Here is a 10,982-nt window from a genome sequence, read left to right on the forward strand (position 1 = left end):
ACCTCAGCAAGTGCAACTGGCTGTACTGGAGTTCTCAGGGAGTATCACAGATGGGCTCATTGCCACCTCCTTGCACACTGTGGGCAGTGAGCATCCCTTGTGAGGATCCAGGGACAGGGAATTCATCAGCAGAAAAAAGGATCCAGCCATTGCCCAACTCAGCCACCCTCCCTGCCACACCAGCAGGAAGGGGTGGGGAAGGTGATTAGGGACATTACACTGAGTTTCCCCAGGACTGAGATCCCATTGCCTGAGCCTGATCCGTGCAGCTGCTGGTGACACCTTGAGTGCTGGGAGCCACCTGCCCCCTTTGAGATCTGCCCAGCTGCTCTGAGTCCTCACCCAGTTGTGCTGACCTGTCCCACTGCCCTGTTTCTTGCTTGCTCTCAAGACAGATGACATGTATGAGCTCAGCAAGCCTGGCTGCCACTGTTTATAAAGAATATTTCTGCTCTTTCTGTTCAAGTCAACATTATACTGCTATTTCATATTTGTAGCAAAGAAATAACCAAAGACAGGCAGGTTTCTTCAGAATCCCTGCCCCACATAACCCAATCTAACAAGAGGTCTGTATTAAATTACATGAAAAGGACTTGCAAGAAAATCTTATCTCTCTTGTAATTATTAAATCTACTACTAAGTAATATAATTGTGTACTATTTGTAGGATATGACTTAGATTACCTATAACCTCTAACATTTTAATTCAGCTAGAACATAGAACCAAATTAGTCAATTTTACAGTATACTGATTCCTTTCATGTTCATTTGAACCATGTACATTTATTGAGTCAATTTCCTGAATAAATTCAAGGCCATCTCTTGGATTCCATTACAAAGTGCCTGCCTGCCTTGCAAGGCTCCATACTGCACGAGCACTGTTCCTGATATTCCTGCTACATTATTTGAACTTAGGTAAGGTATCACTCCACTCCACACTGGAGCTTGAAGTGTTGGCATAGCCTTAAATTGCATGGTGTGGTTTTCTTTTTCCATTAAATGCTTTCTATTTCTACCACTGGGAGAACAGAATCAAATCCAAAACTGAATATTTCCGCAGATTTAATCATACCTCCCTCACTTTAATAGCCATTTAAAAGCATATTAATACCTATTTACATACCTATCTTTATTGTACCAGCTCAAATAAGTAATTTCTTGCCTTCAACGAGTTATTCCAAGGCAGATAAAGTACAAGTCAATGCTTTAGAAGAGGAGCTGTGGCTGAGGTGTGCACACACTGCTGGCAGCAGTCAGAACTCACTAATGGCATCCAGATAAGGGATTCACTTCCAGCTCCTCATTGCTCTCACTATTTGGATTCTGAACTTTCATCATCTGCTCTTATACAAATGGGGCTGCCCCTCCCAACTGAAAACAATTTAAGCAAGGGAGACAAGGCCTCCCTTAGTTTACTTTCAGGGATTTTTTTTATTTCAAGCTGTTTTTCTTTCAAGGCATGAGAGATAAATACTGCTCCATTCATCACACTTACTTACTGTATGGCACACAGTGTCCACAGCTTGTGATGGCAACAAGGAGATCAGCTTACTTTGATTGAAGAGGGATGTGAAAGGACTTCTCTGGCACCTGGAGACTTAAAAATACAGCCCTCTATTTCCTCAGGACTTCTGCCTTTCAAATATAAAAACTCATAGGGCTTTTTGTGGCTGAGTTTGAATAATATTTTAAAAATTAAAATTACCTGGGCCTCTTTGCCTATTTTGACTGCTGTATCATTAAGCATCTGCAGATTTACTTACATATAACTGAAAGGAAATCCCTTTATAGTCTCACTGAGAATAATGAGTGATCATCATTAAAAAAGATCTCTATGGCTTCAGTGCCCAAAATATACTCCTAAATGTCCAAAAGAATCAAAAGCCACATTTTCTGGTACATAAAAAAAAAAAAGAAAAATAAAAGAAAGCAAAACAAACGTGGCACCAACACAGAGGACAGTACTTGAATTTCCATACCAACTAATAGGTGAAAAAGTAAAATAAATTGTGTTTCAGCCATTTTTGAATTCTGACGTGTAATGGGAAGTTTCACTTCACATAAATCTGTATCACACTTTTCAGGTTGTTTCAAGCCACATTTTTCTATTAAAATATAATTTTTAAAAAAAAGAGAGAACTAGTAAAGGAATTCTCACTAGTGCCTTCAGAACACTGTGTCTCATTTTACATTCACTGAGAATCCCAAGATCTCACAAGTGAAAAACAATGTGGACAGTTAGGGAACATCTTACACTTGGCACTTTACCCTGAGTGCTACAGTGATACAACAAACAGGTTATATGACCATTAAAAACAGTAATACACTTCTAGTGTACTTTCACTCAACTTCTAGTGAACTTTTTTATTATATACTACTTAGTTGAGACTGAATAGAAGTTTGTGCCCAATACCAATATTTCAAAATAAACAAAGAGGGTATTTTTATAATAATGTTAATTTTCATTATTTTTCAAAATCTCTTATAGCTGCCTAAAGAAAACCTTCATTCTGTCTTGCTTCATCTACCCACTCCACAATTCTAGTTTTTTCCTTCTGCTTAGAGTTCCACACCACTATTAGCTAGAAAGGTTCAAGTTAGTTACAATTCTCATGCAAAGGGTTTTGAATAAATTAGGAAAATATGCAGTCTGGAGGAATGAAGATTTGAATGTTGGCATAAAAACATCCAGTTTGGGCACTGAAGAAGGCATCTGTGTTTTGTTGTTGGATGAAAGACAATAAAGTCATCTAACTGGCTCATTTACAGCCTTGGGATACTTTTAAAGAACTCAGGATCTATTTTTATGTTTTGCCATGTTGAGTCAAGAGGACATTTGTCAGATTAGTCTTTTAATGCATATGGGATTTTGTTATAAAAATAATAATTTTAGAGTCATCTCAAAGATTTTGATTAAGTATTTGTCAGATCTCTGTCACTGTAGGGAATTTTAAATTAAAAATTATTTTAAATATAAATAAATTGTACTCTATCCAGTAAAAAAAAAAAAGCACCTGCACAGAGTCAAAGAAAGGGGCAGAAATGTACATTTTTAATGGTGCACAAACAGCGAGAAACCTGTGGAGTCTGTGTTCTGTGACTGCATTTTTTCTTGCAACCCCCTAATTCTTTTGGTGAAGAGTAAAAGAGTTGCATGTTGCCTCATACATACAGAGCTATTACCAAGTATTGAACAAGTTTAGCATAAATTAATACATCTGGGGGGAATGGGGTCACTCACTCATCTTCCCCAGGTAAGGAGAAACTTCCCTCATAACCATAAGTGAAGAACTCACCCAGACCCTCCTTTCCTCTGATGACAAAACTTGAACACACTGTCTTCCACACAAGAGACATTGCTGAGCATCATCGTTTTAACCCCACTGACACATTTATTTTATCTTAGGCAGGCTGTGCAGCTGTGGGCTCTTGTGTTTACTCGAGGCATTAAAGTGAGGCGAGCAGACACAAGGCACTCATGAGAGCCTGTGATGTGAATCATCATGGGCTGGTAGCAGCAGAATCCACCACAGTAAATAGAGCTCATCCCCAGACAAGAACAAGCCACTCGAAACTGGTAGCGGAGTTTATGACAATTTGAAAAGACATTGGAGAATCCATTTTTAGAGTAAGACCATGATTTCTCATTTTGTCTGCAAGCAATAATAAATGTTTGTTAATACTGGAGGGGAAGAAAAAAAAGTTAGCATGCACAGCTCATAAAAGTCCTTTAATCAGTGGCACAGTCCTCATTTCCCCTCATGTTCTCACTGTAGTTCCCTGTGGAAAATGCAGAAGAAATGCAGCAAAGCTGTTCCGCTCACTAGGAGGGTCTGTGACTACAGGCACTTTTCATGCTCCCCCAGATGAGACTTACTTCTGTCCAGCATGTGCAATCCAAACAGAAATATTCTGCAACAGGTGACAGCCACAACACCTGTCTTTGCACTCCTTGATGTGCACGGCAGACAGGCTGGGAGCACAGCAGCTGTGCACGTGCAAAGAGCGCTGTGCCTCGTGGTACACTCGCTCCTCTGCCACGAGCACTTCACTGATTGTGGATCTCTGTTTATTCTGATGTAACTCGGTGGTTTTACATCACTTTTCATTGTGATGTGCATTGATCTTGCTGCTCTCATGAACAAAACAGTGAAGATGAGCATTGCATCATCCCAAAGACAAGCAGTAGAGATGGACAGCTGGGGGAAGGAACTAGGACAAGAAAGTGTACCAAAAGGGTAATAGGGTCAGTTCTCATTACTCCTGCCATAAATCCCCACCAGTGACAATGAAAATACAAAGCAATTAAAATGGAGAAAAGGCATAAAAGTAGAGGAAAGATGAAAAAATAGAAAATATAAGAGTTTGGCAATAGGAGTGCTGAACCAAGTGCTGGGGCAGTTTTTCCTCTTTCTAATAGATTGCTTTTGTGACAGTTTCCTCTGTAGAAGGCTATGATTAATAATACACTTTATTTTTTTTTTCATATAAGTAAAAATAATTGATTCAGTCCCAGTTGGGCAACATTTTCATTAATAAATCTTAACTCAAAGGGGCATGGTTACTATATGTGGTTTTATAGAACCTGAGGTCTCTCAGAAAGGAGTCCCACTTTCATAACAAATGAAATTAAAAAGAATATTTCTCTCCTATCAGGTAGAACCTAACAGAAGAAATACCATCACAAAATCACCCAGACTTTCTTTAATTTCCCTTCAAATTCACAAAAGTAGCAGTATTACTTTACACAGAAAATGTTAATGTCCTTTGAACTTTTGTAGATTTTTACTCGTACATACTCACCTCTTTCTGATATTGTTGCATTTTAGGAGAACTCCTTGACAAGAAATTACTGACCACATTGCAGGATAATTTTATTAAGTCATCTGGGGCAGGAAAACCAAGTGCCTGAAGTAAGTAAGGAATTCCTGATCTGCTCCCAAGAGCTGTCCCTGCCTTCCACACAGGCTTGTTTGAGAAATTTCTTTGTTCTGACTGCACACAGTCAGTAAGACTTGAGGTAAGTAGGAACATTTATAATTATTTATTACTCTGAAGTGGCCTCAGTCTCCCTGAGGAATGAGCACATTATTAGTGCTGCCCTCTGGGTAGCAGATTCTTACAGAACTGTATTTCAAATGAAATGTTTTACTATTTTTTAAAAAATCTACTATGAAGCCTTATTGGCTTGGTTTTGTCATCCAGGATTTTTCCACATGTTCTGTGATCTCACAATTAACATATCCAGGATTCAAGTCTCACATTTGCACTGAAGTCTGACTTAGACATGTATTTTCAATAGCATGACATGATTCTTCATTTGATTTGCATTTCTTAAGCCTTTCCTAGGTACGAAAATAAAAAAGGCATGCAAATAATAACTTGGAATGTCACTGGCAACTCCTAATCTATTTCATTGCTAAACCTTTATAAAACAAATTTATTGTAATTTTGTATTTCTTTGGAAAACACGTGGTGCACAGACACATACATCCTAAGTTGAGTCTCCTGTTATTCACAGCTCTAAAATTAAAATGGCATTTCTAATTTTTATATCTGAGAAAGAAAAATGAACTAAGCAAACCATGGTATGCATGACCTTACAACACTAATTACTCACTGGCAGGAGCCACCAGCACTCACATATGACCTTACCAAGGCTTTGACTCAGGATGTTATTTTTCTGCAGATTATCACCCTAAACTCAGACCATTTATCATGAACTGCTGACATTTCAGCACTAGCACGACAATACACAGCACAAACTGCTGACCAAAAACGAGTGCAGCTCTTTGAGACAATAGATGACAGTTCATTATTGGGATATCCCTACAACCATAATGCATTTTCCCTCGATAAAAATATCATCTTCTAAAATTAGTTACAGTGAGTTGGATAATCTTAATAAAGAAGAGGCACATAAGTCGGAAGAACCACTCCTGCTCAATTATAGCAAAAAGCAGATTTCATGATGACCTGAAGTGTTTTAAGAACAAAAAGTAACTTTTTAAGTATGAATGATGCAAACTTTCACTTGGCAGGGTTTGGTTTTTTTTTACTTTCCTTGAAATCAGAACTTTTTGAAATAGCTTGCAAAGGCTCTGGGGAGAAACCTGTTTTTTCTCTGTGTATTTGCCAATCATATAGTGCATTCCCTTCAGACCACTGAAAGCATGTAAACTATTTCCTGGCAAATAAGATATTTTCCAAGATGACACTTATGGAAGCAGAAACCCACCAACCAAACATGGTGAAATGTGAACATATATTTGGGAATGAAATGAAGCAGTGAGTGATATTTTGTAGAATTATCTTGTGTCAAGGTGTAAATTAGCTGGTAGAAGGAAGTAATTTCAAAATGTATCAGTATTTCCTCAAGCAGTGAATGCTTTGCTACAGCTCTGTCAAACCTTCTACAAGTGAAAACCATTCCATCAACGTCAGTGTGAACTCTGACAGTGGTTACAAGAGGAATAGGCTTGCAGTAGGCAAACCACATAAAATGTAATACTAAACACTGCAAATTCTGAAAAATTTTTTTATTGCTTCCATGGAACTGAACAAGTAAAACACCAGTCTCTCCCTCAAGTGGATTAGTGATTCCTTGGAAGAGAAGATTAATGTACAAAGACTGATAATTCTGTCCAGCTTTGCATGTTAAATCATCCAGACCACTTTCCTTCCTTCCTTCCAGCCATTAGTTCCTTCCCACACCCGCTGGATGGGTTCCCCAAGAGCTGCCAGGGACCTGTGGCTCTGCCACACCAAGCACACCCTGGAGCTGCTTTGACTTGGCTCCTCAAACAGACAGCAGCAGAGAACAATGAGCTGCCATGACCTTATGCAGCTTGTAATTACTTTTTAACAAAGCAATTTTACTTTAAAAGTGATAGAATTTCTTTCTTGGAGATTTTGCTATATATCTCAAGAATCCTCACCATTAGCACAACACAAGTCCTTTCATGATGGCTGTAAATGAGGGAGGCAGAGGAACAGTAAGGTGCTATATGTAAGATTCAGACACCTTAGACTATTTTCAAAATTACTCAGAAAGAAAATGAAGGGCTTTTCATTTCAGCTTTTCCCAAAAACTTTTACCATTGTTCTTCCATATGCTATTAGTCTGCAAGTTTCTGATTCTATGGACTGCAGTACAACTGTAAAAATTGTCTCCAGGTTAAAAATATTCACAAAAAATCATGTAACACTTCAGTGCACTTGGAAGAGACAAATCTGAAGGAGATATTTTATGTTGTTTAAAATTTGATACTGTCCTCACATCCTCATAAAAGTGACCATTCTCTTCTAGGAGATGACGTAAAACAATAAAGGAGCAACGTTGATGTGCTCTGTTAAATGTTTCAGGGTGTGCAGGTTATTTGGTTTGGACTGCTCAAAGCTGAAACTCAAGGGGATTGCTGCTGAAGTCCCACAGTTGCAGGCAACACAGCTGCAAGAAGAGTTACCACAAAAAACTTATCAGAAATATAGAGTGCACCAAAGATTTTGTCAGAAGGCACAAGTAAGAAAAGTAAGCACAGCAACAATAAATTGTGTTATACCAACCACAAACACAGATTAGAATTAGCTGCACTGATGACAAGTCTGACTGGGGACGCGTGGCTGAGAATTCGTGCAAGAAACAGAAAATAACCTTCCACTAGACCAGGTTGCTCAGATTGCTATCCAATCTGATCTTGAACAATTCCAGGGATAAGGCACCCACATTTTCACTGTGCAACTGTGCTAGTGCCTCACCACCCTCACAGGAAAGAATTTCTTCCCAATATCTAATCTAAATCTTCCCTCTTTCAGACAAAACAGAATATCTTCAACAGAGATGAAGAATGTCAAATTACCATTTTAGAAAGCAGGGGTTGAATTGTTCCAGGCAATGATGAATTAAAGTTCTGTCTTCTTCATCTTCCTCTTGAGCCTGTGTCACACACACCAGAGCAGCAGACAGCACGTAGTGTTTCAGGCATCTGGGGAACTTCATGCATTAAAGGTATCCTAGAAATTATGGGAAGTCTCTGCTTTTCAGAAATTATAAAAATAAATTTGAATCCTGAAATTAAATTTAGACTTTATCACTTGTCCAAGTGTTATTGCAGAAGTTCCACTCTAAGCTACCAGGCTGCTTTGGCATGGACAGTTCTACATTTCCCTGCTGGAGCTCTGACTTCCCACAGCTCTGCCTTCAGCATGTCTGAAGTGAAAATAGGACTGAAAAATGCAATCCAAAGAAGAAATTGTTTCAGATTACAAATATCTTTTTTATGAATTACAACAGAATTAAAAGTATTTTTCTGCCACTGCCCTCAGAAGAAATTAGATACACACACATATATTTTCCTGGGAAGGGTAGCTGCTTCATAGAGATGGTTTACTGTGACAATTTTTTGCCTCAAGTATTTTAACTTGTCAACCTCCTACTGAAAGTAAGGTTGTTTAAAAAAAAAATCGAAATGTATTTATTTTTGTAAACTTCTGTAGAAAGTATTTATTTTGCAACCATGGTGCTGAAATTAAACAGCTAGATAGATACATATTTATATTCCTGCAGCCATAGAACTTTTTTTTAAAGACTCCATGAATGTGTTGCTAAGAAACCAAGTCTTTCTTATATCTGTGTCAGTCTTTAACTTATCCTAATTATAAACAATTTTTAATTGGATTTGAAATTATATTTTTAATACTTAACTATTGTCCAATCACTTCAGACGTCATTTTGTTTACAGGAGGCAGTAGAAAGGGACAAGTGGGTTTGTTCTTAAAGCATCATCACTTGGAGTTCCTAAAGTGTTTACAGGAAGCTTTTCCCCACACAAGGAGGGTCAGATCTATTACAGCAAGCAATTGTGATTGACTCAACCTTTGGCATTTTTGTGTTATTAATTCTTCCTGTAACTTGCTGCAGATATTATGTTTGTTTGTTTTCTGTTTCTTATGAATAAATTGTACTGAGTAAGACCTAATGGTTTAGGGCTTGCACAATTTTCAGGCTCTGCTCGAATCCCTGTTTCTGCCAGCAGATCTGTTCCTCGATTGCACTGCCTACCTCTTCTAAACGTAAATCACTTCTGCATTCTCCAGAGCCAGATGGAACTTCTTCCTATGGGAACCCTTAAGGGAGCAAACAAAAACCAAACCAACAAACTCCGTACTCAGAGATAGCATTAAAGATACTTGAGCCAGAAATTGTGGACCACATGTGTGTATTGCATCCATCTGCACAAAAGCAGAGCATCAGCTACAAAAGGATCAGACAGCAAATATGCTTTGATTTCCCAGACATTGTTAAAGTGAACTGAAAAGCAGAAAAAGTATGGATTAGTATTTACCAAGGATAAACCAATAACAGATGATAAAGACATGCAGCTGTCATTGCTTTTGAGCCTTCACCAAAAAATTGAGATCTAAGGAAATAACCAGGAAAGCTTGGAAAACCCTGAAGAAACTATGAGTTAAAGAATCTGTGAGTTACATTCAAGGATCTCTAATGCAAAGCAAGTGTAGGTCCTTCTCACCAGCCTGACCTCCTCCCACAAAGGGCACGGGGTCCCAAAACAACTGAGTAAAATCAACAGCAAACATTTTGGTGTAGAAAGAGCAGATTACTTGATAATCTGAATTGTTCTGTTTAGAATACAAAACGGTCTCCCTCCAAATTATCCAACTGGATGCATTAATGGTCACCAGAAAGGAAGTTGTGATAGTGGCTGTCCCATGCAGAGGAGCAAACATGATATTTTAACCACTGTTTGCCCAGCTCCAGTGTCCAAGACAACGACCTGTGAGGCACACAATGCCTGTCACCACCACCCACCACACTGCTGCAGCCACTGGTAAGGAGCAACACAGCTATAAACAGTCATTTTTATGAGAATACAAAGCACATCGTTACCGCACCAATCAGCACAGCTTTAATGGGCAATATTTTCCACCTGAGATATACCCTCAATACAAGCCGATGGCCAAGGGCTATTGGAATTCATGATTGGTTTTTATCCTTGCAGCTATTCCTCACCATAGTAGTAAACTTGGGATTATCTCAAGAATACAAAATACATTTTAAACAGCCTCTCTTTGATCTCACTTTTGAAGCAGCATTACACTAATAGTATTTAAAAAATTCCTAGTAAGTATCACAATTAGCTGACATTCAGCAGGAAAACATTGTCTGTTCAAAGAGTAAATACTTTCCTCAATATAACGCAGCAACCCTTAATAGAAAGTTGTTTGCTGAAATGAAATACCAGTTTTGCCATTTTTTATGGTGGCAGATTGCAGACGTTAAAACTGAAAAGCATCTGATTTTTTTTTAAGGAAGCAATAGAAGTCACCAGAGGCATTGTAAATTCCCTTGGCATTTGAGCATTTTCCCAAGAAAATTAAATCTCATTCCAATCTATGCTGTTATTCAGTGAAGTGCTGAGTTACCTGTAACATCCTGGAGCAGTGCATTGGCGGGTAAGGCACATCTGAAAGGTCCCAACATCTTGTCCTAAAGGATCACCATGGCTACAGAACTGGTACATATTGCTATTCCTGAAATTGTTGCTCACATATCAGACTAAACTAATATAAACACTTAATATAGAGAAATCTGATAATAAACCCACAAGGTGGACCCTTTGTCTCAAGAATCACATCTAAAAGACCTTGAACCTTGCTCTCCACCTTTGTATCCAGGTAACAAACTACAGATATTTGCATAATCCCCGTGATGAGCAATTGCTTACTGATGGTTTCTTTCCTCAACACATTGGTTCAGCCCAGGCTAGGACTTCATTTCAGGATAAAGTTCTTCCTTATATAGCCTTCTGTTGCTTAAAATCCCAATTAGATTAAAATATTCTCCCACCCAGAGGATTTCCACAGTCATTAGTCAGAAATGAGATTCATTTTCTTCCCACCAGAGCACTTATTGCCCCTGCCTGCTCTGGAGGCACTAATTATTGCCAGCAGTAAACAGGCAGC

General features: G+C 38.5%; 1 long non-coding RNA gene across 2 annotated transcripts; it reads right to left on the bottom strand.

Moving 5' to 3' along the window:
* Positions 1-6,472: 6,472 nt before the first annotated feature.
* Positions 6,473-10,680, bottom strand: LOC135304148 (uncharacterized). Of its 2 annotated transcripts, none has more exons than XR_010365593.1 (4): positions 10,443-10,680; positions 9,344-9,418; positions 7,859-8,225; positions 6,473-7,449 (listed from the first exon to the last, which is right to left on the bottom strand). It is a non-coding gene; the product is annotated as an uncharacterized LOC135304148 (long non-coding RNA). The 2 variants fall into 2 exon arrangements; XR_010365594.1 differs by lacking the exon at positions 10,443-10,680 and adding an exon at positions 9,530-9,842.
* Positions 10,681-10,982: the final 302 nt, after the last annotated feature.

Source organism: Passer domesticus, chromosome 7, assembly GCF_036417665.1.
Source record: "Passer domesticus isolate bPasDom1 chromosome 7, bPasDom1.hap1, whole genome shotgun sequence".
Lineage (NCBI taxonomy): Eukaryota > Metazoa > Chordata > Aves > Passeriformes > Passeridae > Passer > Passer domesticus.